The sequence below is a fragment of the Apium graveolens genome, chromosome 9 (assembly GCF_009905375.1).
Source record: "Apium graveolens cultivar Ventura chromosome 9, ASM990537v1, whole genome shotgun sequence".
NCBI classification, from domain to species: domain Eukaryota; kingdom Viridiplantae; phylum Streptophyta; class Magnoliopsida; order Apiales; family Apiaceae; genus Apium; species Apium graveolens.
In genome coordinates this window covers 162,827,270-162,852,319 of record NC_133655.1, presented here as the reverse complement: position 1 = coordinate 162,852,319, position 25,050 = coordinate 162,827,270, and the positions used below count along the sequence as shown (strand labels likewise).

The following is a 25,050-nucleotide window of genomic DNA, read 5'->3' as shown; positions in this document are numbered from 1 at the left end:
ATCAATTTACACCTGATGTACTGGTCTAAGGACTGAACCATTGTGTTTTGGCTAAAGATTCAAATGCTTTTTACATGAGTCTTAGGTCTAATGTCCCTTAAAGATTAACTAAAGGCGTGTTTCACTCTTTTGTAATTTTTCATCATGAACTATATTAATTTGAAATTTAGCGGGGTATGTAGTTGGTGCTATGGTTTTTTTTAAAACTTTTATTTTAAATTTAGTAGTTGAACGTATAATTTAAAGTTATATTATTATCATCATAGAAAACTTTTAATTATTTTCTCAATTATTAATCTTTTAATCAAGCCCCTACCAAAATAAAAAAAAATTCAAATCAAGCTTATAACTAAACTTTGAAATTTTAATGTCAATTTATTCTAATTTCCTAATTATTTATTTATTTGCTTTTTTTATTATTATTGGCACGGATTTTTAGTTCATATGTCAACTATATATACATTTTAGTGACAGAGCGTGAACTGGTATCCTCTCTTTTTATCAAGTTTTTTTATTATTTAAATTCTTGAGTAAATAAAATGTTGGTTTAGCCCGCAAGGTTTGGTTCAGCTGGTTAAAGAGGGGATAACTATCATCTTGGTCACAGGTTCGAATCCCACGGGAGGAGAATTTATTATTATGCCTCCTGAGCCAGAGCATGTTGCTTAAATGCGGTTTACCTTGGTTCACGTGGTTTGCAGGCTATTACGTGAGCCCGTAGGGTTTACCTAGTGCGCACCCGAAGGATAGCGGCAGCGGGTTACCAACGAAAAAAAGGTCAATTTCTTCTACCAATTTTAAATTATAATTCATATTTAATTTTATATTCTTCCAACTGATATTTCGGACTAAAATAAATTTAAGCAAACTAAATATATTTAGTTGAATTTAGTTGATATAATGTGCATCGGGTTAAGAAAAAATAATAAATACTACTGATTCGTCTAAAAAATTATACTATTGAACTAGGATAACAAAATAATACATATTAGTCATCCAAGATAATTAAAATATAATTCAACCGGCCAAAATAAAATCATATATATTAATTATTCGGGCTAAGTTTTGGGTGGCTATATATACATAGTCATATTATGTTTGATAAGAATGCTTAAGAGATGTAGTCATCCTAGGTATCGTTTTGGGTGGGTTTTTCGCGTCATATATATTGTGTTTGTACTCCGTATTGGTATAATTGAATCTTGTATGTGTGTGTTTTCTCCTAACATGTAAATGACATGTTTACTATCATATATAACTAGTAACTCATATACGTGTTCACGAGTTATATCAACGAGTATGTTCATGAATATTACTTATGAACTTGTTTATGAACTATATTAACGATCTTGTTCATGAACATTATTATAGAACTTGTTTGCTAACTTTTAAGCCACATTTTATTGTTCTCAAATTCAGCTTATTTACTAATCGAATCTTAAAATTGTGTTCATGTACGATTCGTTTATAAATCAAACTGAACACCAACCAAACTTATTTTTGATTGTACTATTAAGAACATTTCTAATTTCTAATATGATATTTTTAGTAATATATCTATTTAAATAATTTTTTAATTATTACTCAAACATGTTTAATTTGACTTTAAGAAATCAAAATAAGCCATTTAAATAGAGGAGGTACGATTTACATAATTTGCCATTTGAATAGAGGAGGTATGATTTACATAATTTTCCAAAATATAAATTTTATGCAATATATATGTGAATGTCATATGACAAGTGTATACTCCTAACCAATTCTTTATACTTTTCTTTTTAGGGTGTCCTTACCATTTCTTTACATTACACAAAATTATCTAAAATAGCAAATTATTATATTAAAAAAATTAACATCTTACTATTTTATTACTTACTCCCAAAAAATGTATTTTACTTCTTTAATCAAGCCACTTGTGTATTATTTTGCACTAGTATGTAGCCCGTGCTTCACACCGAGGCGCCGGGGTTTTATTTTTAATATTTTTTAATTTATTCTTCTAATAATTGTTGTGAAATAAATTAATAAATTCTCCGAATGATAGTGAAGTAAACAAAAATTAGACATTAAATGATATTAAAATTGCAAATGTGATATCTTTTATTTTAGTCCAGCTACTTTTGGAAGATAAATTATTGAACTCATTAAATGATTAAATAAAAGTAAATGAAACAAATTTTATACAATTAATCACATTAAAAATTGAAAAACTTATGCTCAGATATAAAATTTGGTTTCATGTTCTCGGAAAAGAAGTGGGCTTAATATTTCAGACAATAAGATTAAAATGTTACAACTTATGTGAATCATAAAAAACTTTTTTACACAATATTTTTTGTACTATTTTTTTTATGTAGTTATGTCGCCTAAGAGGATATGGAGAACAGATGGTCAAGTGACACATGATAGAGCAACATAAAGATGGTCGTGACAGAAAGCAGGACTGCGAAAATACACATCAACCTTTTTCGAAGACTAACCTTGACTTTTATTAATAGTGATTGTAAAACATACTTGCAAAGACATCTGACTCCTCTTAAATATGGAAGGCCACTTAGAGTTGCTTTTATTTGATGTTATGGTAAACCTTGGAATAATATACGTAGATTAGATATTTTAAATGCTGAATATGCTAACTTTTATATGTGATATGATTAAACTGCTCTAATATAGAAGGATCTAGTCATTGTTTTATACACCAATTTGATGATAATTAATTCTAAAGCCATTGATAAATACTTGGTAATATATACTTTTCTAATTGGAGTTAAGTCATAGAAGTGTTGTGGTTATTTCTGAAATTGGTGCTTCTTGTTATATATATTATTACAGTTTCAGAATCATAAATAAATCAAAGATGTCCATGTATCCTTAAATAGGTAGTTTGATAACGGATAATGTGCAACAATATTCACATAAAGAAATGCATCTAAATCGAACGAAACTGTAATATATTAATAGCTTAATAGTATCTAAAAATATGGAAAAACAATTATAATTGCTTAGAAACCGTATAAAAAACTTTGACAAATATTTGGACTTGATCTTTTATTTAGGTATTAAACGGAAAAATTCTGAAGCAGACGCTTTAGATGCTTTGATGCAATCCTCCCGCAATAATCCAAAGATGAAAATATCAGTGTAGCTCATTTCTCCTACCAGTTTAGAAAAAAATGTTTATGAGTTTTAGTTCAATTGTTGAGTTATATAAATTTAAAGAAACATCGTGATTAAATTTAATAACGCGCATTAATGACCTAAACTACATTATTGTATGAAAAACTAAATATTAGTTAATTTTAAAATTCCAAATATTTGTAAAAGTCATAAATGCATAATTTCATTCATTCGTCATTATTTGGACAATCATATCCAATAAAAACACCCTAAATTTATTTTAAATTAGGAATAAAAATACCCTAAATTTATTTTAGGGTATTAATTTTACAAGTAACATAAATAGCTGAAACTGATTTTATTTATTCATTTTTATTTTATTAAAAATTCAGAAAATTCATAAAACCAAGAAACTTGTTCTTGGGGGTGTTCTTGACTTGAAGAATCAATCCTCTTGTTCCCAGTGATTTTGATTTCGGTTTTTGAAGTTTGAGTATTCAAAACAAAGCCTGAATCATCAGCTTTATCCTCGTATCATCAGATTCAACAACCGGTAATCGAATCGAAAATTCGATTTTTTTTGTTCTTGAAACCCGAATTTGAGTTACAATTAGCTTTGTTATGAATCTTAGAACCGATTTGTATGTTTATTTGATTTCTTTGAGTTCGAGATTAGTCGAATAAGGTTTTAGTTTTACTTTATTTTTTAGCTATTTTAATTCGATTATTGGATTGATTTTTCGATTTGTGCGATGATTATGATGTTGTGAAAATATTGGGGTGGAAATAAGCTTTAATTCCGTGTGTATTTCATTGAATTTGGTTATCGATTGGAGGTTGTCGGGTTGTCACCGGAATGATCGAACCATTCGCTGGTTTTAATGGAAGTGTGGCCGGATTTTTTATTACACAGCCTGTTAGAGGTGGCTGTGGTACGTGTAGCTGGAGTGTTTTGGAAGAGGTTAGGTGCTAGAAATGTCTCAAAAAACCGTTCAATTTTGGCCGGGAAAGTGCCACCGGAGCCGGTCAAACCACCGCCGGAAACTGGGTATTTTTCCAGAATCCGGTGGTGTTCAACCCGACCCGGATTCGTTCTTGTTGACCCATTTTATTTCCTTGCCCGACCTGGTTTTAATCCCTAAACCCCCAATTCCAAACTCAATTACATGTTTCTGATTTTCCATTTTCAAAAATAAATCAAAATTTAATTTTATTTCCTAAAAACCTTTTTTTTAATTTTAAAAATCATTTATCTTATTTTCGAAAATCATTTACTTATTATTTTAAATACCAAAAATTATTTTCTTCATTATTTTAAATTCCTAAAAAAAAATTCTTTTACTATTTTCAAAATTCAATTTGATTTAATTATTTATAATTTATTTTAGTTAATTATTTATGAGTTTAATTAATTGATTAATTTATTTAATCAATTAATTTTATTTATAAATAGTTAAATAAATATAAATTATTTATAATTAGTTCAAATAATTCCTAAAAAATTGTTTTTTAAGCTTTTAAAAATTATATTTTGGTATTTAAAAATAGGTTAACAACTAATCCAATAGACGTGACACTAAACATAATTGTGCAAGAATTAATATTAACTAAAAGTTGATTACTAACCCATAATTTTTCGAGAATCTCCTGGACAACGTATCTTTAGAAGCTCTGAGTTATAATATATGAACGGGTCTTATATCATGGCTTTTCAAATATAAAAATTCTACAAATTAAAAAGTTAATTTTATATCTAAAAATTTAATACTAAGATATGAAAGGACTTTTTTTAATTATTTATCTTTACATAAATGGGTGGAATGTAGTTGTCGATTAATTGGTGAATTCTTAAATTAAACATAAAGTTGTTATAGTCATAGTATAATACAAAAACGATTATTACATTATTAATCACGAAGATACTAATTGCAGTAATTTGGTAAAATTTGTCAAGAAATTTCGTGTAAAATTAACATGAAATTTTTTGCTTTTATTTTATGTCAATTTACACAGCAATCGAGAAAATACTAATCGTTAAATTTTAAAAAAAAATAGTTAAGAAATGAAGTGTGGAACACATATCTAATCTCCCGATTGAATTTTGTATATTTATTAATTAGTTATCTTTATAAAAGTAAGTGGGAATTAGTTGTCAATTTTCTTTTGAGTGCATAAATACATGTATAAAGTTATTATAGTCATATAAAAAAGATTATTACATCATTAATCATCAAGGTAATAATTGCACAAATTTCCTAAAATTAGTCAAGGAGTGAAGTGTAGAACATATATGAAAAAAATTATTTTTATTTTATATCAATTTACACTGTAATCACCAAGATACTAATTGCGTTGATTTAAATAAAATAATTTAACAATGAACTGTAGATAACACATATAATCTCTTACTTTACTTTAGTATATTACTTAACGGCTTACTATTATAAAAATAGGTGAGATGTAGTTGTCACTTTTCTCTTGATTTAATATTTTTTTATAAAATAGGTGAGTTTTAAAACTAAGCATAAAATTGTTATAGTCATACTATGTTTGAAAAGATGATTACATTTTTAATCACCATATAATAATTGAACTAAGTTTTCTAAAATTAATTAAGGAATGCAGTGTAGAATAGACATGTAATCATTCTCTACAATTGTTTTAGCAGTACAGTCTGCATTTGTTGTTTCATCATATTCCACAATGTTAGGCACAAAACATGCGCTAAATAAATCACGCAAGTATACGCGTTCGCAAGTAATATAGAATGATTTCTAGTTCGTTCCCACAGAGACTCTGATTAATTATATTTAATTAACAATTACTCACCAATGTATGATTATTCTTCAATGCCAAGACAATAACAATTAAGATTGGTTAACTATTATTAACTACGAAACTGATAAACGCCAACTTTCGTTGTACGAATACCATTCTACCAAGCATCCACAATTAAGATAGAAGTTGAATAGGCATCAATTATGTTGAGACCCTATATGTCTACAGAATTTGACAACATAACGATTTAAACGCAAGTTATTCATGATGATTACACAGGGCAAGTAAAATGGTTAGAGTTACCCACTAATCATGCATACAATACATGAACCTATGCTAGCATGGCAAGTTCTAAATCTCAAGATTCACTGTCGCTTCACAAGAGATTAACAAGCTATCTTACATGTTCGCGACGCATATAAGATGAATAAGCACAACCTATACTATATATCATACAATCACCACATACCAAGGTATTAAACAATTAACTAAAGAAATACATAGTAAATCCGCTAGAATCCCATGATCACGATTACCCCATAATAGAACTCATCGTCACCATGGATTCATATGAAAGCATGATAATAACACAACAATATAAGGCTAATAAAAATACTTAAAAAATAATGAAGCATGTCACAAGAGTATTAAGGTTCAAAGCATAAAGTAAACTAGCATCTACAGTTACAACGAATTAAAAGAATCACAAGATAAATGTATGCTTCCTCTTCTTCATTGTTGTGTGCTAAAACGGTCTTCTCAATCTTCTTGCCCTTGCTCTTCATTTCTTGATGAAGAAAACGTCTTCCTATAAGGTTTATATAATAGCCCAAGAGAACCAGCGCCAACAAAAGCCCAATCGTACTCGAATTAATAAAATCCAGATTCTAAAAATCCGCCCACAGGCGGTCGCCTGCATCCTCCACGCGGCCGCCTGCTAGCACGCGGTCGCCTGCTCCTAGCGCGCGGCCGCCTGCAACCTTTCTGGAAAATTCCTTATTCTGCTTTTATTTTTGCTGATTTCTTCGCTCATCACCCCTAGACTGATTCTAAGCACTTCCTTAAGCTTTATTTGATGAAAAACACCTATCTAAGCAAGTTATACCCTGAAATGCAAAAACACTAAAAAACGCGTCAAATACACAAAATACTTAGGTCCAAGACACCAATTCAAGCCGTTATGAGACGCTCTAAGTGGTATAAAATGCCACTTATCACACCCCCAAACTTGAATCGATGCTTGTCCTCAAGCATCACAGACTCAAATTCAGAATAAAACATGCATGAATACAACTATATGAATACAGCGATCCCCTCGCGATGACTAAACCAACCAACACACGACATCTTATCAAATGTAATTAGGCGACTAAAGATCAATCAAATCACGCAAGCTAACATACAACTAGAAACGTGGTGTGTGCGAATGCTTAACAGATATGCTTCAAACTAGATCAATTATCATAACTCAATTATCCTCAAGGCAATCACAAGATTATACGAAGAATATATTCTAGACACAAAATGACTTATAACACTTCAAGATTATTGGAGTTTATTACGGAATCATGCTTTTATTCAACACATAAACAAATACTTATTTGACCGTGTAATGAGTGAGGTCCACAAAAGACTTATGCAATGGTACCCATTTAGCGAGCGTTAGGTTAGCGGATCCCAGACTATAAAAGCCTTAGGTCACTAGGCACAAAGTCCCCTAAGAACTTAATAACTCGAATACCAAAGAGCTCACTCGTGATCAATTGTGCATTAACCATATTTTTCTTCTTTTCTTTCTTTTTTTTTCTTTTTTTTCTTTTTCTTTTTTTTTAATTTCTGAGCAAGTGTGTTTCGCTCCATCTTGCTCAACCCTAGACTACTCGTATATAATACGATCCGGTTACTAGCCATTTAACGTCTAGCCACAACTAGCAATGAATTCCAATTTTTATCTCCAAATTTTATCTTTTCATGTCTTTTATCATTAAGAACCTATAATGCATTCTAAGTATAAGCAATAAATTAACCTCATAAAACATCAAACCATGACAACGATCTAGTCCTTAAGCATACTCTAAGACTTAGTGAAATTACAAGTGTCTTTAGCATGCATGTCAACCTAACAAGATTCAACATCACTCTAATGCTATCACTATACTCGCATCAATATCACATATTAATCGGTAAAGCAACACAAAGGGATCATGGTATATGCATGAGCTATATGACATGATAAATAAAGCTATAAAATAAAATAAAAAAACTATATGGCAAAAATATGCAACTATATGAACTAAACTAACATGAAAATGCAACTACATGACACACACAAATATGTTCCTTAACTACCACCCACTAACTTAAAATCTTCATTGTCCCCAGTGAAGGTAATAGAAAGGAACACGGGGTATACCTACTCAAATGAATCATCATCATCATCACCCTCAAAAGGTGGAGTGTCAGGAGGTGGATAAGCAGAATCCTCACCATAAACGGGCCACTGGATGTTAGCTCCAAGGCCTCTAAATGCAGTCCCAAGTGCTTAGGTGAGCTCATGCGCAAACCGACTCTGCGACTCATACATCGCATCCATCCTCCTGGAAAGCCTCCTGTACTGGACATCAGCCAATCCCGAACCATCTCCTCCCTGAGCTCTCGAAGAGCCTGCCTCTCCCTGAGCCTGACTGGGCCTAGCCATGGCAGCACCAGCTGCTGGAACTCTTCCCGGAAGGCGATACCCCAAACCATGTGATTCGGGCTCTCCACCGTCCACTCTTGCATCGCATTCAAATTCGATGAATCAATAAGAGCGGCCGGCATCTGCAGCTGATCATAAGAAGGCCACTGGACTTCACATGCCTTGCAAAGCTTCGTGACAATAAAGGCATACGGGATAGAGTACTGCGATTTCCCCCTCAAAAACTTCAAAATCCCTTGGTAGATGAATTCACCAAGGTCCACATAATATTCATCATTCAAAATCCCCCATAACAATCTCGTCCTCTCCACAGTAACCTCATATGCATGCAAAGAAGGAAGAATGTTAGCACATATAAATGCATTCCAACCACGAGCATACTTGTTCATCGCGACAGCAGGGAAACTACGATAATCATTGGATCCCCTTTTGAACTTCCGCACTGTGTCCAACTGATAGAGAGTAGCAATAATCAAGTCCAAATCAAAGTCCTCAGGGGGCTTTGCATTCCAGTTCTCCTCCTGTGGTTTCCTTTGTCGTTGTCCAATAACATGGTGAATCGCCTCGGGCTGATAATCAACAGTAAGCCCACGAACAATAGAAAACCCATTCTTGTCAGCCTTGGCGTTCGTATAGAACTCGCAAACAACACTCATCGGTACCACCTCAGGTGACTCGACAGCAACTCACCATCCCTCCCTGATGGCAAGAACCCCCTCTCCTTCATAATCGGCTTAGTCAGAAGCTTTGTGTACTCTTCTTCAGCAGCCCTATCCAATAATCGGGGCCTCGCAGCAGTATTCCTCGAAGAATCAGTAGCAGTCGGGTTGGTGCTGCTGCTACCCACAGTTCGTGATCTCTTTGGGGCCATGAGAACTGAGAATAAGAGTTAGAGAGTTGTGTTTGGTGTGTAGGAGAGATTTTGTAGAGTTAAAAGTGTGTGGGATGTGTGTGTAGAGGTTGTATGTATTTATAGGGCAAAATTAGGGTTAGAATTTGATTAGGAGTGGGGATTGTGGCTAAGTATGGGGTGAATTCGTGGGTTAATGGATGATATGGCTTCTGTGAATTTTGTTTTTTGTTTTGTTGTTTTTTTTATAGGCTGAAAAATGATTTTTCAAAAATCAGGGTCGCATGCGGCTGTCTGGCACCAGCACGCGGGCGGCTGATAGGCTTCTGGAAAAAAAAATTCTGCCAACTTTTTTTGGATTTTTTTTGGTTTTTGGATAAAGTACTAAATTCTAAGGTGTCATATGGTCTCATATCTTGGGTTGCCTCCCAAGAAGCGCTTCTTTTACGTCATTAGCTTGACGTAGAGTAATCCAATCAAGTGGACAATAAAACGGCACTAACCACTTTATGGTTTGCCGTATCCCCATAATAGTGCTTCAATCTCTGACCATTTACTTTGAATGCTTGGCCCGGATCGTTCTCAAATATCTCCACCGCTCCATGTGGAAACACAGTTTTGACGATAAATGGTCCAAACCACCTTGATTTCAACTTTCCAGGAAAAAGTCGGAGATGAGAGTTAAATAGAAGAACTTGTTGCCCCGGCACGAATGACTAAGGAGATAGCTTCCTGTCATGACACCTTTTCCTTGTACATTTTGTTGTTTTCGTACACTTGAAGTCGAAATTCATCAAGTTCATTTAACTGAAGCATTCGCTTCTTCCTAGATCCATTTAGATCAAGATTTAACTTCTTCAATGCCCAATAAGCCTTATGCTCAAGCTCCACAGGTAAATGACATCCCTTACCATAGACAAGTTGAAAATGGGACATCCCAAGTAGAGTCTTGTATGTTGTTCTATAAGCCCAAATAGTTTCATCGAGCTTCAAAGACCAATCTTTCCTTGACGGACAAACGACTTTCTCTATAATGCGCTTGATCTCTCTATTAGACACTTCAGCTTGGCCATTAGTTTGCGGATGATAGGCAGTAGCAATGCGATGATTCACATTGTAGCGTTGCATCATAGAAGTGAACTTACGATTGCAGAAATGTGACCCTTCGTCACTTATGATAACTCGTGGCATTCCAAACCTTGTGAATATCTGCTTATGCAGAAAACTCAACACTAAATTTGCATCATTAGTTGGTAGAGCTTTAACTTCTACCCATTTCGAGACATAATCAACTGCCAGCAAGACGTACTGATTATTGCAGGATGAGATAAATGGTCCCATGAAATCGATTCCCCAAACATCGAAGACCTCAACTTCAAGTAGCACATTTAAAGGCATCTCATCCTTTCTGGAAAGATTCCCAACTCTTTGACAATGATCACACCTTAAAACGAACTGATGTGCATCCTTAAACAACGTAGGCCAGAAAAAACCTGCTTGAAGAATACGAGCTGCTGTCTCTTCACCACCATAATGTCTACCATAAACTGTGGAATGAAAGTCTCGTAATATCCCCTCCGTTTCACAGAATGGGATACATCTCCTGATGATCTGGTCAGCTCCTTGTCTAAACAAATATGGTTCATCCCACATATACCACTTCACCTCATACAGAAACTTCTTCTTTTGAACCGCATTCATATTAGGAGGCGTTATATTGCTAACAAGATAGTTCACAATGTCTATGAACCATGGCTCTTGCTCTTGAATTGCGAACAACTGCTCATCCAGAAAAGATTCGTTGATCAATGTCTTATCATTTGAAGTAGAATTGGGATTCTCCAATCTAGAGAGATGGTCAGCTACTTGATTTTCAGTACCTTTTCGATCCTTGTTCTCTAACTCGAATTCCTGTAGTAAGAGAACCCAACGAATAAGTCTAGGCTTCGAATCCTTTTTTGAGACCAGATAGCGGATGGCAGCGTGATCAGTGAACACTATCACCTTTATCCCCAGTAGATAAGATCGAAATTTTTCGAAACCAAAAACTATAGCCAAGAGCTCCTTCTCTGTAGTAGTGTAGTTCAGTTGGGCTCCATTTAGTGTCTTACTAGCATAGTAGACCACATGAAAGATATTAGTCTTTCGCTGCCCAAGAACTGCTCCCACTGCATAATCACTTGCATCACACATCATCTCAAAAGGTTCTCTCCAATTAGGTGCAGTAATAACTGGTGCGGTGATTAAACTCTTCTTGAGAGTCTCGAATGCTGCCAAGCATTCATTATCAAATTTGAAAGGCACATCTTTCTCGAGAAAATTGCACAATGGCTTAGAAATCTTAGAGAAGTCCTTGATAAAACGCCGATAAAAACCCGCATGACCAAGAAAGCTACGAAGTCCTTTCACAGAAATAGGTGGTGGAAGATTTTCAATAACGCCCACCTTGGCTTTATCCACCTCAAGACCTTTACTAGAGACCTTATGCCCAAGAATGATGCCTTGTTGCACCATAAAGTGACATTTTTCCCAATTGAGCACCAGATTGGTCTCAACACACCTTTTGAGCACCAGATGGAGCTTATTCAAGCATTCATCATACGAATGTCCAAAGACGGAGAAGTCATCCATGAATACTTCGACATTATTTCCAATCATATCAGAGAATATGGCCATCATGCATCTCTAAAAAGTGGCAGGTGCACCACATAAGCCAAAAGAAACTCTGTAAAAAGAAAACGTGTCAAATGGACAAGTGAAGGTGGTTTTCTCTTGATCTTCTAGTGTAATGCAAATCTGATTGTAGCCCGAATAGCCATCCAGAAGATAATAATACTCATGACCAGCCAACCTGTCAAGCATCTGATCAATAAATGAAAGAGGGAAGTGATCCTTCCTCGTGGCTTTATTCAACTTCCTGTAGTCCATACATACCCTCCATCATGTGACTGTTCGAGTAGGGATGAGCTCATTCTTCTCATTTTCTACCACAGTAATATCTCCTTTCTTAGGTACACATTGCATGGGGCTCACCCAAGAACTGTCGGAAATAGGATATATGATACCTGCGTCCAGCCATTTTAGAATTTCTTTCTTCACCACTTCTTTAATGATAGGATTAAGCCTTCTCTATTGCTCAACAGTCGGCTTGCTACCTTCCTCTAGCAAAATTTTATGCATGCAGTACGAAGGGCTGAACCCTTTTATATCTGCTATAGTCCATCCGATGGCCGATTTGAATTCTCTCAGAATCCTCAAGAGCTTATCCTCATCACTACCTGAAAGGTCAATGCAATAATAACAGGAAAAGTAGATGCTTCACCTAAAAAAGCATACCTCAAGTGTTTAGGCAATGTTTTAAGCTCCAAAGTAGGTGCTTCCTCAATAGATGGTTTGAGCTTTCCCTCAGCATTCTTGAGATCAGTATTACCAAGATATTCAAATGGCATGTCTAACTTCCGTTTCCAAGGAGAAGCATTCAGATATTGTAACTGCTCATTGCCTTCACCATCTTTACTGTCAAAATCCCCCAATAAGGCTTTTTCTAAGGCGTCAGACCTTAGCACATGATCAAGTTCTGAAATAACTGCAGAATCGACCGAATCCACCTTGAAGCACTCCTCGTCTTCTGTAGGGAATTTCATCGCATTGAATACATTGAATGTCACATCTTGATCTTGCACCCTCATAGTGAGTTCACCGTTTTGCACATCTATCAAGGTACGGCCTGTGGCCAAGAAAGGTCTTCCCAAGATTATGGGAATCTTCTTATCTTCCTCGAAATCCAAAATGACAAAATCTGCAGGAAAGATGAGCTTGTCTATCTTTACTAGCACGTTCTCCACAATGCCTCGTGGGTATGTAATCGAATGATCAGCCAATTGTAGAGACATGTAGGTGGGCTTCGGATCAGGCAAATTCAGGTTTTTGAAGATAGACAACGGCATCAGATTGATGCTTGCTCCCAAATCGCAAAGGCACTTGTCAAATGACAACTTGCCAATGGTGCAAGGAATGGTGAAGCTACCTGGATCCTTAAGCTTTGGAGGTAACTTTTGTTGAAGAACGACACTGCACTCTTCCGTTAGAGCAACGGTATCAAGATCATTCAGTTTCACCTTCCTCGAAAGAATACCTTTCATGAATTTCGCATAACTAGGCATTTGCTCAAGAGCCTCAACGAAAGGTATGTTAATGTAAAGTTTCTTGAACACCTCCAGAAACTTACCAAATTGCTTGTCCAGCTTTTGTTTTTGTAATCGCTTAGGAAAAGGTGGTGGAGGATAGAGCTGTTTCTCCCCTGTATTACCCTCAAGCAGAGTGTGTTCAACAATAGTCTTCCTTGGTTCCCCCTCTTTCTCCTTTTGCTTTCCTTCTTCATCTACAACTTCAACTTCAACATCTTTTGCTTTTTCAGCATCAGCAACTTTTCCAGACCTTAAGGTGATAGTTTTGACTTGCTCTTTAGCTTCCTTCCTGCCTGGCACTTCAGTATCGCTGGGAAGTGTGGCAGGTTGACCATTGAGCAAGGCATTGGCTATTTGTCCAATTTGATTTTCCAAGGTCTTGATAAAAATAGCCTGACTTTTGCACAACAGCTTTAACTCCTCGAAATCAGCACTAGAAGGTGGAGCATGACCTCCTTGTTGAGAATATGTTTGCCTTTAAGAAAATTGTTGAGGTTGCTGGAATCCAGGTGGATTAAAATGTTTATTTGTAGCTTGCTGATATGGTTGCTGAACAGCATTCTGATTATTGCTCCAGCTGAAATTGGGATGATTTCTGTTATTAGGATGATAAATAGCGGGCACAGGCTGTTGCGGTCTCTGAAAATTGTTCACATACTGAACAGATTCATTAACAAGAGAACACTGATCCGTAGCATGAGAGCCTGCACAAAGCTCACAGACACTAGTTATTTGATTTACGCCATAGTTGGATAAAGAATCAACCTTCATAGACAGTGCCTAGAGCTGCGCTGCAATAGCTGTAGCTGCATCGACTTCCAGAATACCTACTACTTTCCCAGGCATCATCCTTTGAGTTGGGTTTTGATACTCGTTTGCAGCCATAGTTTCAATGAGATTATAGGCCTCAGTATAGCTTTTGGCCCACAAGGCACCTCCAGAAGCTACATCGAGCATGGGTCGAGATTGGACCCCCAAACCATTGTAGAAACCAGTTATCACCATCCAGTCAGGCATACCATGATGTGGACACTTTCTCAACATCTCCTTGTAGTGCCCCCAAGCTTCGCACATAGATTCTCCTGGTTGTTGTGCAAACTGAGTAAGAGCACTCCTCATAGCTGCAGTTTTGGCCATTGGATAGAACTTCACCAGAAACTTTTGCGCAAGATCTTCCCAAGTAGTGATGGAGCCAGCCGGTAATGAATGTAACCAGTCCTTAGCTTTGTCTTTCAGAGAGAATGGGAAAAGTCTCAGCTTGATAGCCTCATCAGTGACGCCATTATATTTGAAAGTACTACAGATCTCGACAAAACTCCTGATATGCATGTTGGGATCTTCAGTCGCAGCCCCTCCGAAAGAAACAGAATTCTGCACCATCCGAATAGTGCCCGGCTTGATTTCAAAATTATTGGCCTCAATAGCCGGATGAATGATGCTTGACTGAATGTCATCAATTTTAGGCCGAGAAAAGTCCATAAGAGCTGGATCACCTTGAGCTAGACGATCACCCATTGTTTCAGGTTCTTTCTTTTCACTCTCTTTATCTGAATCTTCAAAAATTATCTTCTCCGGAGAGTCAAGAGCTTTATCTGTTTCCTCAGCTTTATCCATATTTCTCTTGCGAGTGCGAGAACGTGTTTGCATAAACGCTCGCTAGAGTACCTGAAAAAAAACTGAAAGCAGTAAGTAACAAGTCTTAATCAATGAATCATAATGATCACTGATGGCAAGTACATAAACTAAACAAATTAACACCGAATCCCCGGCAGCGGCGCCAAAAACTTGTTAGGCACAAAGCATGCGCTAAATAAATCACGCAAGTATACGCGTTCGCAAGTAATATAAAATGATTTCCAGTTCGTTCCCACAGAGACTCTGATTAATTATATTTAATTAACACTTACTCACCAATGTATGATTATTCTTCAATGCCAAGACAATAACAATTAAGATTGGTTAACTAATATTAACTACGAGAATTGAACACTTGAATTAACAATATTAAACACACATGAGATCCTAACTTCATTACTACTTCATTTAATAGTTATTGTCATTAACCTTAGCATGTAATGGTGATGATATTAATTTAACAATACGAAACTGATAAACGCCAACTTTCATTGTACGAATACCATTCTACCAAGCATCCACAATTAAGATAGAAGTTGAATAGGCATCAATTATGTTGAGACCCTATATGTCTATAGAATTTGACAACATAACGATTTAAGCGCAAGTTATTCATGATGATTACACAGGGCAAGTAAAACGGTTAGAGTTACCCACCAATCATGCATACAATACATGAACCTATGCTAGCATGGCAAGTTCTAAATCTCAAGATTCACTGTCACTTCACAAGAGATTAACAGGCTATCTTACATGTTCGCGACGTATATCAGACGAATAAGCACAACCTATACTAGATATCATACAATCACCACATACCAAGGTATTAAACAATTAACTAAAAAAATCCATAGTAAATCCACTAGAATCCCATGATCACGATTAGCCCATAATAGAACTCATCGTCACCATGGGTTCATATGAAAGCATGATAATAACACAACAATATAAGGCTAATAAAAATACTTAATAAATAATAAAGTACATCACAAGAGTATTAAGGTTCAAAGAATAAAGAAAACTAGCATCCACAGTTACAACAAATTAAAAGAATCACAAGATAAACGTATAATTCCTCTTCTTCGTTGTTGCGTGCTAAAACGGTCTTCTCAATCTTCTTGCCCTTGCTCTTGATTTCTTGATGAAGAAAACGTCTTCCTATAAGGTTTATATAATATCCCAAGAGAACCAGTGCCAATAGAAGCCCCATCGTACTTGAATTAATAAAATCCAGATTCTAAAAATCCGCTCACAGGCGGTCGCCTGCATCCTCCACGCGACCGCCTACTAGCATGCGATCTCCTGCTCCTAGCACGCGGCCGCCTGCAACCTTTCTGGAAAATTCCTTATTCTGCTTCTATTTTTGCTGATTTTTTCGCTCATCACCCCTAGACTGATTCCAAGCACTTCCTTAAGCTTTATTTGATGAAAACACCTATCTAAATAAGTTATACCCTGAAATGCAAAAACACTAGAAAACGCGTCAAATACACAAAATACTTAAGTCCAAGACACCAATTCAAGCCGTTATGAGATGCTCTAAGTGGTATAAAATGCCACTTATCACACAACATCAGAGGTAAAGAACATTGAGTGATCGTCCAATTAATTTTTGTAGTGTGACATAGGATATACTATATTGTGATGAAATATGTGCATGATGTGTTTGAATCAGTACTTACATCATCATCGAGGAAGATGAGATTCAGGCCTTTAAACTCACCCATTGTATTGTTGAATCCAGGCCACATCCTAGTCAAGAGTATTTTGATTCTCCAACTTGTCTTATTGGTTTTTAAAAAAACAATACGACTGAAGTGAGAACCTTGCATTGTGTATATGATGAGCGAAAGTGTTTGTTATTGGGATAAGTTTTTTAATATGAGTTGAAAATATGTGGTTTGCGGGCTATTGCGTGAGCCCGTATGGTTTATCCACTGCACAACCGAAGGGTAGCGGCTGCGGGTTACCTACGATAAAAAAATATGTGTAGAGTTCATTATATAGGATAAATATAGTTGCCAGCATTAATCACATGTATAAATTACATTGATTAGATGATGCAATAATTACATTTTTTAAATTGCTCTTTATTTCTTATTGGCTAAATTTATTTTATATCAAATATCATAAGATTACATAAATCGGTTTTCAGTGGTCAGAACTCAAAAATCACTTAAATATCAAATTAATGTGAATTGATTATGGTCTAATATTATTTATTTATAAATTAAAAATAGTTGTCAACATTAATTACACACAAGATTTACATTAATCGTATAGTTGTCATAAATGAGAGCTAACACATTAATTAAACGAAAAGATACATTCAAATCTGAAGATTGAATAAATCATGCACGTGATTTATAATTGGTTAAATTTGAATTTTTTGATTGTGACTGGTTAAAAATTAAAAAAAAAATTTAGGATTAATTACATGCAAGATTTAAGTTAACGCGAATTATGCAATAATCATAGCTAACGCATTAATTATACGAAAAGATACAGTTAAATATGAAGATTAAGTAAATCATGCGCGTGATTTATGTTAATCGTATAGTTATCGGAAATGATCGCCAACACATTAATTAAAAGAAAATATACAATCAAAAATGATGATTGAATCTGACAAAAAAAAATAAAAAAAAAATAAATATGAAGATCGAATAAAGAATACAGTGATTTGTGATTGGAAATAAAAAAAAATAATTGTCAGGATTAATTATATGCAAGATTTAAGTTCATGCACATTATGCCATAATCATAGCTAAAACATTAATACTATGAAAAAATAGAGTTAAATATGAAGATTATGTAAATCATGCGCGTGATTCATGATTGGTTGAATTTTGTTTATGTTTGGTAGGAAATCAATCGAATATCGCATTACTACATTAGATTTTTTGTTTGTGATTAGTTAGAAATCGAAAAAAATATTGTCGGGATCAATTACATCCAATATTTAATTTAATGTGCATTATGCCATAATCATAGCTGATACAATTAAATATGAAGATTAAGTAAATCATGTGCGTGACATGATTTGTGATTGGTTAAATTTGATTTCTTTATTTGTGTTTGGTTGGAAATCAATTAAATCTCACATTACTACATTCCATGAATTTAGATTTGTTCGAATAGTAAACAAAAAATTTACATTATGTAAAAAAATTGATTGATATGTTACAAATTTTAACAAAATAAAAGAGATATTACGAATGTCACATTTTATTATTATTATTATAAATTATAAATACATGTTTATTCCATATACATGATTATAATCTACATAATAAAATATAGAGACTAGACTTGCAAATAATAGAGATTTAAAAACAAATTGGTGAAATCCGAAATTGTTGATTTATAAATTTTAAATTTGTTAGTAATGAGAAAATCTAAAATTATAGATTTATAAATTAAATATTTGTTAGTAATGGTAAAAGAACAAAAAAAATTATTTTATTAAATTTGTGAGTTATGTTAAGTTAAAAAGGGAAATGTTTTTTTAATTTGAATTAGAAATAATGATAAATGTATATATATTAATTAGAAATTATACAAATAATTTATTTTTATTATAATTATGTAAAATATATTATTTTAGTTCTAACAATTGATGTGAAAAAAATTTAATAAACTCATCAAATGATAGTGAAATAAACAAAAATTAGACATTAGATGACATTAAAAATTGCAAAGATGACGCATCTCTTATTTTAATCCATCTACTTTAGAAGATAAATAATTGAACTCATTAAATGATTAAGTGAAATAAATTTTAGACAAAAGATCACATTGAAAAATTGAAAAGCTAATGCTCGGAATTAAATTTGGGTTTCATGTTCTCAAAAAATGAGTGGGTTTAATGTTAGGTCACACAACACTGTAGAAGGGGGTTGAATACAGTGTAGAATACAATCAAATCGATTTAGAATACTAGTAACAGAAAATAGATGTATTTGATATAATAAACTCTGTTATAATGGAAAGCGTTCTCTCTCAGTGATGAACAAATATCACGAGAGCTGCTAGGTTACAATGTTTGATATTCTCGATGATCGTAACTCTTATAGAGTAAACCTATGTCTGTGTTTATATAGACACACAGTTACAAGATAACTTCTAATTGATATGGAATATAATTCTGTCTCCTAAAATATATCAATCAGATATCTTATATAATTCTTCTAGTCCTCTAACTCTTTCCATGCATATCTTCTTCTTGTATTAGTCTCGATCTTCTTTCCTGTAAATCAGTTTCCTTCATTAATTGATAGTCCTCCGGTACTTAAGTTCTGATATTCATCTTCTGATATTATCTTCTGATAATCTAAGTCCTGATATCCTTAAGTCCTGATTCCAGTAAGAACTGATATTTCCGGTTAGTTAAGATCTGAAAACTAAACATGAAAAATATTAGACATGACATCTCAAATATATCCAACAATCTCCCCAACTTGTAAATTATGCAAGAATGTACAAGTTGATAGATTTGATGATGTCAAAAACTTTTAAGTTCAAATGCAATAAGAGTTTAATAAGACTATTAACTACAACTTATAAAACATCCAGCTTTACCAACATCACTAAATCAATCTGAATCCATAATGATTCTTAACAAAATCATTTATCAGATTATCTTCAGCTTTCTTCAGAACTGCAGCTAACTGTGTTTTGACCTGCATCAGTTCTTCTTCTTTACTATCACCAATTTGATAAATGACTGTTCTGAGAGCTTGAATGGATGTTCTTTCAAGTCCATCACCAAGTTTGATAACCTTAAGATGTGAAGAGTTTTCATTATAACATAAGCATCTTCCTTTCAGAATAACTTCCATCTTAGTAGAATTCTTTAGCTTAGGAATTTTTCTTCCATCACCTTCAGTAATCATTGGACTGTAATGAGAAGTCTTTGTACTAGAGATTCTGAATAGATCTCTTATAGCCTTCAAAATGTATTCTGACCATCTTCTTGTAACATCAGATTTTACTTCCAGAAGATAGTGAATATGTTGAAGTTTTCTGATAGACTTCTTTAGTACATCAGTATTAGCTAATCTATAAGTCCTTTTATCATTGAGAAATAAGATCAATTTCTCTTTTAGATTCTCCTTATCATGAGCATCTATCATAACTTGATCAGACAACACCTTGTCAAGGTGTCTTTGTTTGATTTGTTTATATGGTTTGTCTGTCAACATGAAAGGATCTCTTGGAGTAACCCCTACTCCTGTTTGAATCTTCTCTTCATCAGAATCTAATCCAGCTCTATCTCTAGGTTGCTTGGATCTCAACCCAAATGTAGCTAGTTGATTAATCACGAGATTGGATTTTGGTTCAACTGGAGTAGGTTTCTTCCATAACAGCTTCTTCTTATCAGCAATTTTCATTTTATCCAAATCAACTTGAGAATTGTCAGTAGTTGATGTCTTGATAGCTTGATCAGAATATGTTGTTTCTTCTGTAGCTTCATGTCCTTTATTCTGAACAACAACTTGAGCAGTGTCAGAGGTTGTTTTAGAATCTTCAATTATCTTTCTTCTTTTCAGAATTTGAACTGTTTCATCTTCAACAAGATTATCATCAGTTACTTGAACCATTTTACACACTGGTTTCATCAGATCTTGAGACGTTTTCAAGTCCAGTAACTTGGTTGGTTCATAAACTTTTCCTTTCCGTTTGTCTTTGGGATCACTCTCAGTCTGTGATCTAGTCTTGAACTTTGAAGTTTTAGAATTTAACTTTTCCTTGATCACAATGCCTTTTTCCTTAGGCCTTGGAGGTTTCTTTGCATCAGAAGTTTTAGACTTAGGATTTGTCTTCTCAGCAACAAATCTAGCTTCTTCCTCCTTGAGAGTTTCTAAATCCATTCCTGGATTGTGTTTCAGAAATAATTTTCTTGTTATCTCCTCATCAAGTGTCTGGATTTTAGGATCATTGTAATAAACAGTAGTCTGCTTCCCCTTTAACTTCAGAGTTTGCAAAAACCTCTGAGAGTCTTCAGATCCTGACTGAATCAGAATATCAGAACTTGACATCAGACTTTACTTATCATCACTTGACTTCAGTCTTTGAGCATTCACAGCATCAGAACTTGACTTGTTCTGAATGGAAGATTTTCCTTGAACTTTTCTTTGACCTCTGCTCTTTTCATAGTTTCCCTGGTCATCACCTTTATCATCCTTTTTCTTCAGTTCTTGAGTAGGTGAGCATTTGGACTTAACTACCTTCTCCCCCTTTTTGGCATCATCAGGAAGTAAGAGAGAAAGAAGAAGTTCAACTGAAGATTGGATTTCATCCAATTGAGCTTTCTGAGAAGCTTGATTAGCCAGAACCTCAGCAATTTGGGCCTGTTGCTTCTCTTGAGTTTTCTCAATGGCTTCAACTTTTTCAGAAATAGGTCTGGTATACCTGTTCTTGTCAAGCTTGATCTGTAGATCTAGCTTATCAGCTTTTTCTCTGAGTGTATCAACCTTTTCATGAGTAGAAGTATGTAGACCTTGAAGATGTTTTATAGACAGAGCTCTGATCTTGAGTTGTGTCTTGAAATCGGCATTTGTGAGAAACTCATCAGCTTTTGCAATATGCTCTGTCAGAACTTTAGAACATGGAATAAAATCTGATTCATTCCACTTCTTGGTCCACTCAACACCTCTGTGAGTATCCTCCCAAGGAATAGGTGCTTCCTTTTCAACAAATTTCTTCACCAATTCTTCCTTGCCCAGATTAGGTACTGGAGTCTCAACAGAAACACTGTCATCAGAACTTGAGGAAGACTCATTCTGTTCTGATAGCTCAACAGTGTGTGAAGCAACTGGAGATTTAAGAATAACATCATCTAAATTCTGATCAGCAGAATTTATATCCAGAGCTGGTGTCTTTGATGTAGATGGAGCTTCCAGATAAAGAACTTCAGGTATATTCAAATTATGAATATCTATTTTAGAATTATCAGTTTATTGTTTAGCATCGTATGTAGCTTTAATAGGAGAGACAGGAGGGGTAACAACTGTGTCATTAGCAGTGTCTTTGGCTTGAGCTGGAAGGGCTTCAATGATAATTGGTTCTTGTGAGATCAGAGATTCCTGATCCCCTTCCTCAGCTTCTTTAGTATCTTCTGATATAGCCTTAGCCAAATACCTCATAGCCTTCATTTTCTTCAATCTCTTTGCCAATGAAGGAGTTGTTTCAGCAACATCAGAATTTACAGATTTCCTTTTCAAAGTATCAGAACTTTGAGCTGCTTTCTCTTTCTGAGAAGTAACATTCTCAGCTTCAAGTGTCACAGATTCAGATGTATGAACCCGTGCTTCAATTGTTTCCTCTTCACTCTCAGACTCATCTTTGAGAATCATCTTCCTTTTCTTTTGTGGAGTTTGAGGAACAGACCTTATCCTATTAGAAGGTTTGGAATATGAAGGTCTGGTTGTTTGTGTTGATGGTTTAGAAGTCTGAGGTGTTTGTGTAGAGGTGGTAGGTGCTGATGGTTGAGGTTCTGATGGTTGGACATCAGGATATAGTTCAGTGTATTTAAATGGATCCTAGGTTATTAAGGGTTGTTTGACAGATAAAGGAACTCGGAGGGGTCTTAACACAGCCTTCTTATTATCAGTAGATAATAGGTCATTAAAAGCTCTTTTATCTAGTATGAATGATGGAATTAATTCACTAGCTGATTGGGGCTTATCATCACAACAAAAACTATAAATAAGCTGACAGGATCTAGCAAAATAAACAGTATTTCTGTCTTCTGTCATCCTATCCCCAATGAAACCTAAGATAGCACTTTCATAATCAAAATCAGTTTGATTAATGAGAGCATACCCGATTTGTTGGCTGAATATGGGGATTGCATCGAAGTTAGAACATTTGTTTGCAAAAGCCTTGGCGATGCAGTCAAAGAATAAACTCAATTCCCTCCTTATGTAAGGTCTCTTCAAATGACCCAGCCTTGCCAATATCTTTTCATACCCCAGACTGGCCATCATATTTTGAAGAATAGGCTCCTCAACAGTTGTATAAGATTTATTTCCAGGCAACTGCAGTGTTTGGCGTACTGTAGCCAAAGTTACGACAGGCTCATCCTCCCCTGTTGTAAAGATTATACTTGGGGTACCTTGAGCACCACCATCATCATATACTCCACTTCGCCAGAACTCCAGCACTTGAGTTCCAGAGACTGCATCAGGTTGGATCAGAGCGTACCCAATATCAGAATTAGCGAGAAAATCCTGAATGAAGTGAAGTTCCGATGGAGCTTCAGCCTTGCTAAGAATGGCGGAGTAGTTGTTAGGAACAAACTTAGCTCCATTCAAAAGTACATCTTTTGGTGCCATCTCTGTAAGAAAATAAGTGAGAAAGAGAGTGTGTGCAAAGTGTTTGTTAAAAGTCCTGAAAGAAAACGCTTCAGAGAATATTAGAGCGAGAGAGAAAGTAAAAGAGATTAAGAATAGAAAAGTAAGTAAAAGATTAGAAAATCTTTTAACTCCCATATATATATATACTCTTTCCACTCAACAGTTATATTTTTGAAGCATGGGATACACTTTACACCTGGCACCGTGTGAACAGTCAATAAACGGTTAGAGAAGGAGTTAATGGGCACGTAAAATAAGCAATAATTACCGTGCACATGCAGTTTTTCAGGACATACACGTTAACCATTAACCCATAATGATTATGACTGTTTTTATCTCACCCAAATTTATTATGATTTAAATATGACTGTTTCAGATTTTACTATAAATAAATCAAGTAAAGAAAAATGCCATGTAAGCATCAAGGATTCCATCAGGATTTAATATCAGAACTTAACTTATATCAGATTTTAACAGTCATCAGAACATGACTTCTGTACTCAAAAAGTGAATATCTTGTTCTGTAATTCTTCATACAAATACTAACTTGTTTTCTTCATAATTTAATCATCAGAACTTCCATCCGAACTTGTCCTCAGAATTTATACAAATAACACTTAACTGTTTGTCAAAAATAATTTAATCACCACGGTAATTTTCATCATTCATATGGAGTGAAAGTTTGTGCATTCAGCAAAATAGCAGATAAAGATTAAAGTCTGATAAACTTCAGTACATCTTAGAAATAAGGCATAACTGAGAAAAATGCTTAAAATTTGTCATCAGTCATGATGTATACTATAGAACAAATTTATGCAAGAGTCCACCTCAACTGTTTGTGCTCATTTTATGCATCTTCTGAAATTCCTTTTTACAGTGGCTTCTCAGTGTAAGGGAGTCACGACTGCTTATCAAAATTTATGCTGTTATCAGAGTATTTCTCCAGTAATCATAGAGTGTGAAAAGTCACCAAGAAAATTTTTTGCTTTTCAAATGCATATTACTTAATACCAGCAATGCACTTGGGTCTTCCCTTCCACATTTTTACTCTAGATCTCAAAGGAGTACCTGACTTTTATTATTTTTTATTTTTTTCTTTTCTTTTGATAAGTGAGGTTTATCATCACTTAGTTTATTCTAAAGATTTACTGACATCAGAATTTGAAAGATAAGAAACAAGAATCTAGTTTGTGACTTAGTAATAAGATACACAAAGTAAACTTGACTAAACTCAATATCAGAATCTGCTTGTGTTAATGAGTTTCTACATAAACAACTAATTCAAACATGGGATTTCTAGTATGTTAATGACTACTAGGTCAGCATCTAGCACAATTATCCTCATTGAATTGAATAGTTCAAAGAACATTCAAAACACTTATCAGAGTATATAAATCCACATCAGATAATAATCAGCATTTAATG

General features: G+C 34.5%; 1 non-coding gene across 1 annotated transcript; it reads left to right on the top strand.

Annotated features, from left to right (window-relative positions):
- The first annotated feature begins 14,645 nt into the window (after positions 1-14,645).
- Positions 14,646-14,752, top strand: LOC141688234 (small nucleolar RNA R71). Its single transcript, XR_012561691.1, has one exon. It is a non-coding gene; the product is annotated as a small nucleolar RNA R71 (small nucleolar RNA).
- The last annotated feature ends 10,298 nt before the right edge of the window (positions 14,753-25,050 follow it).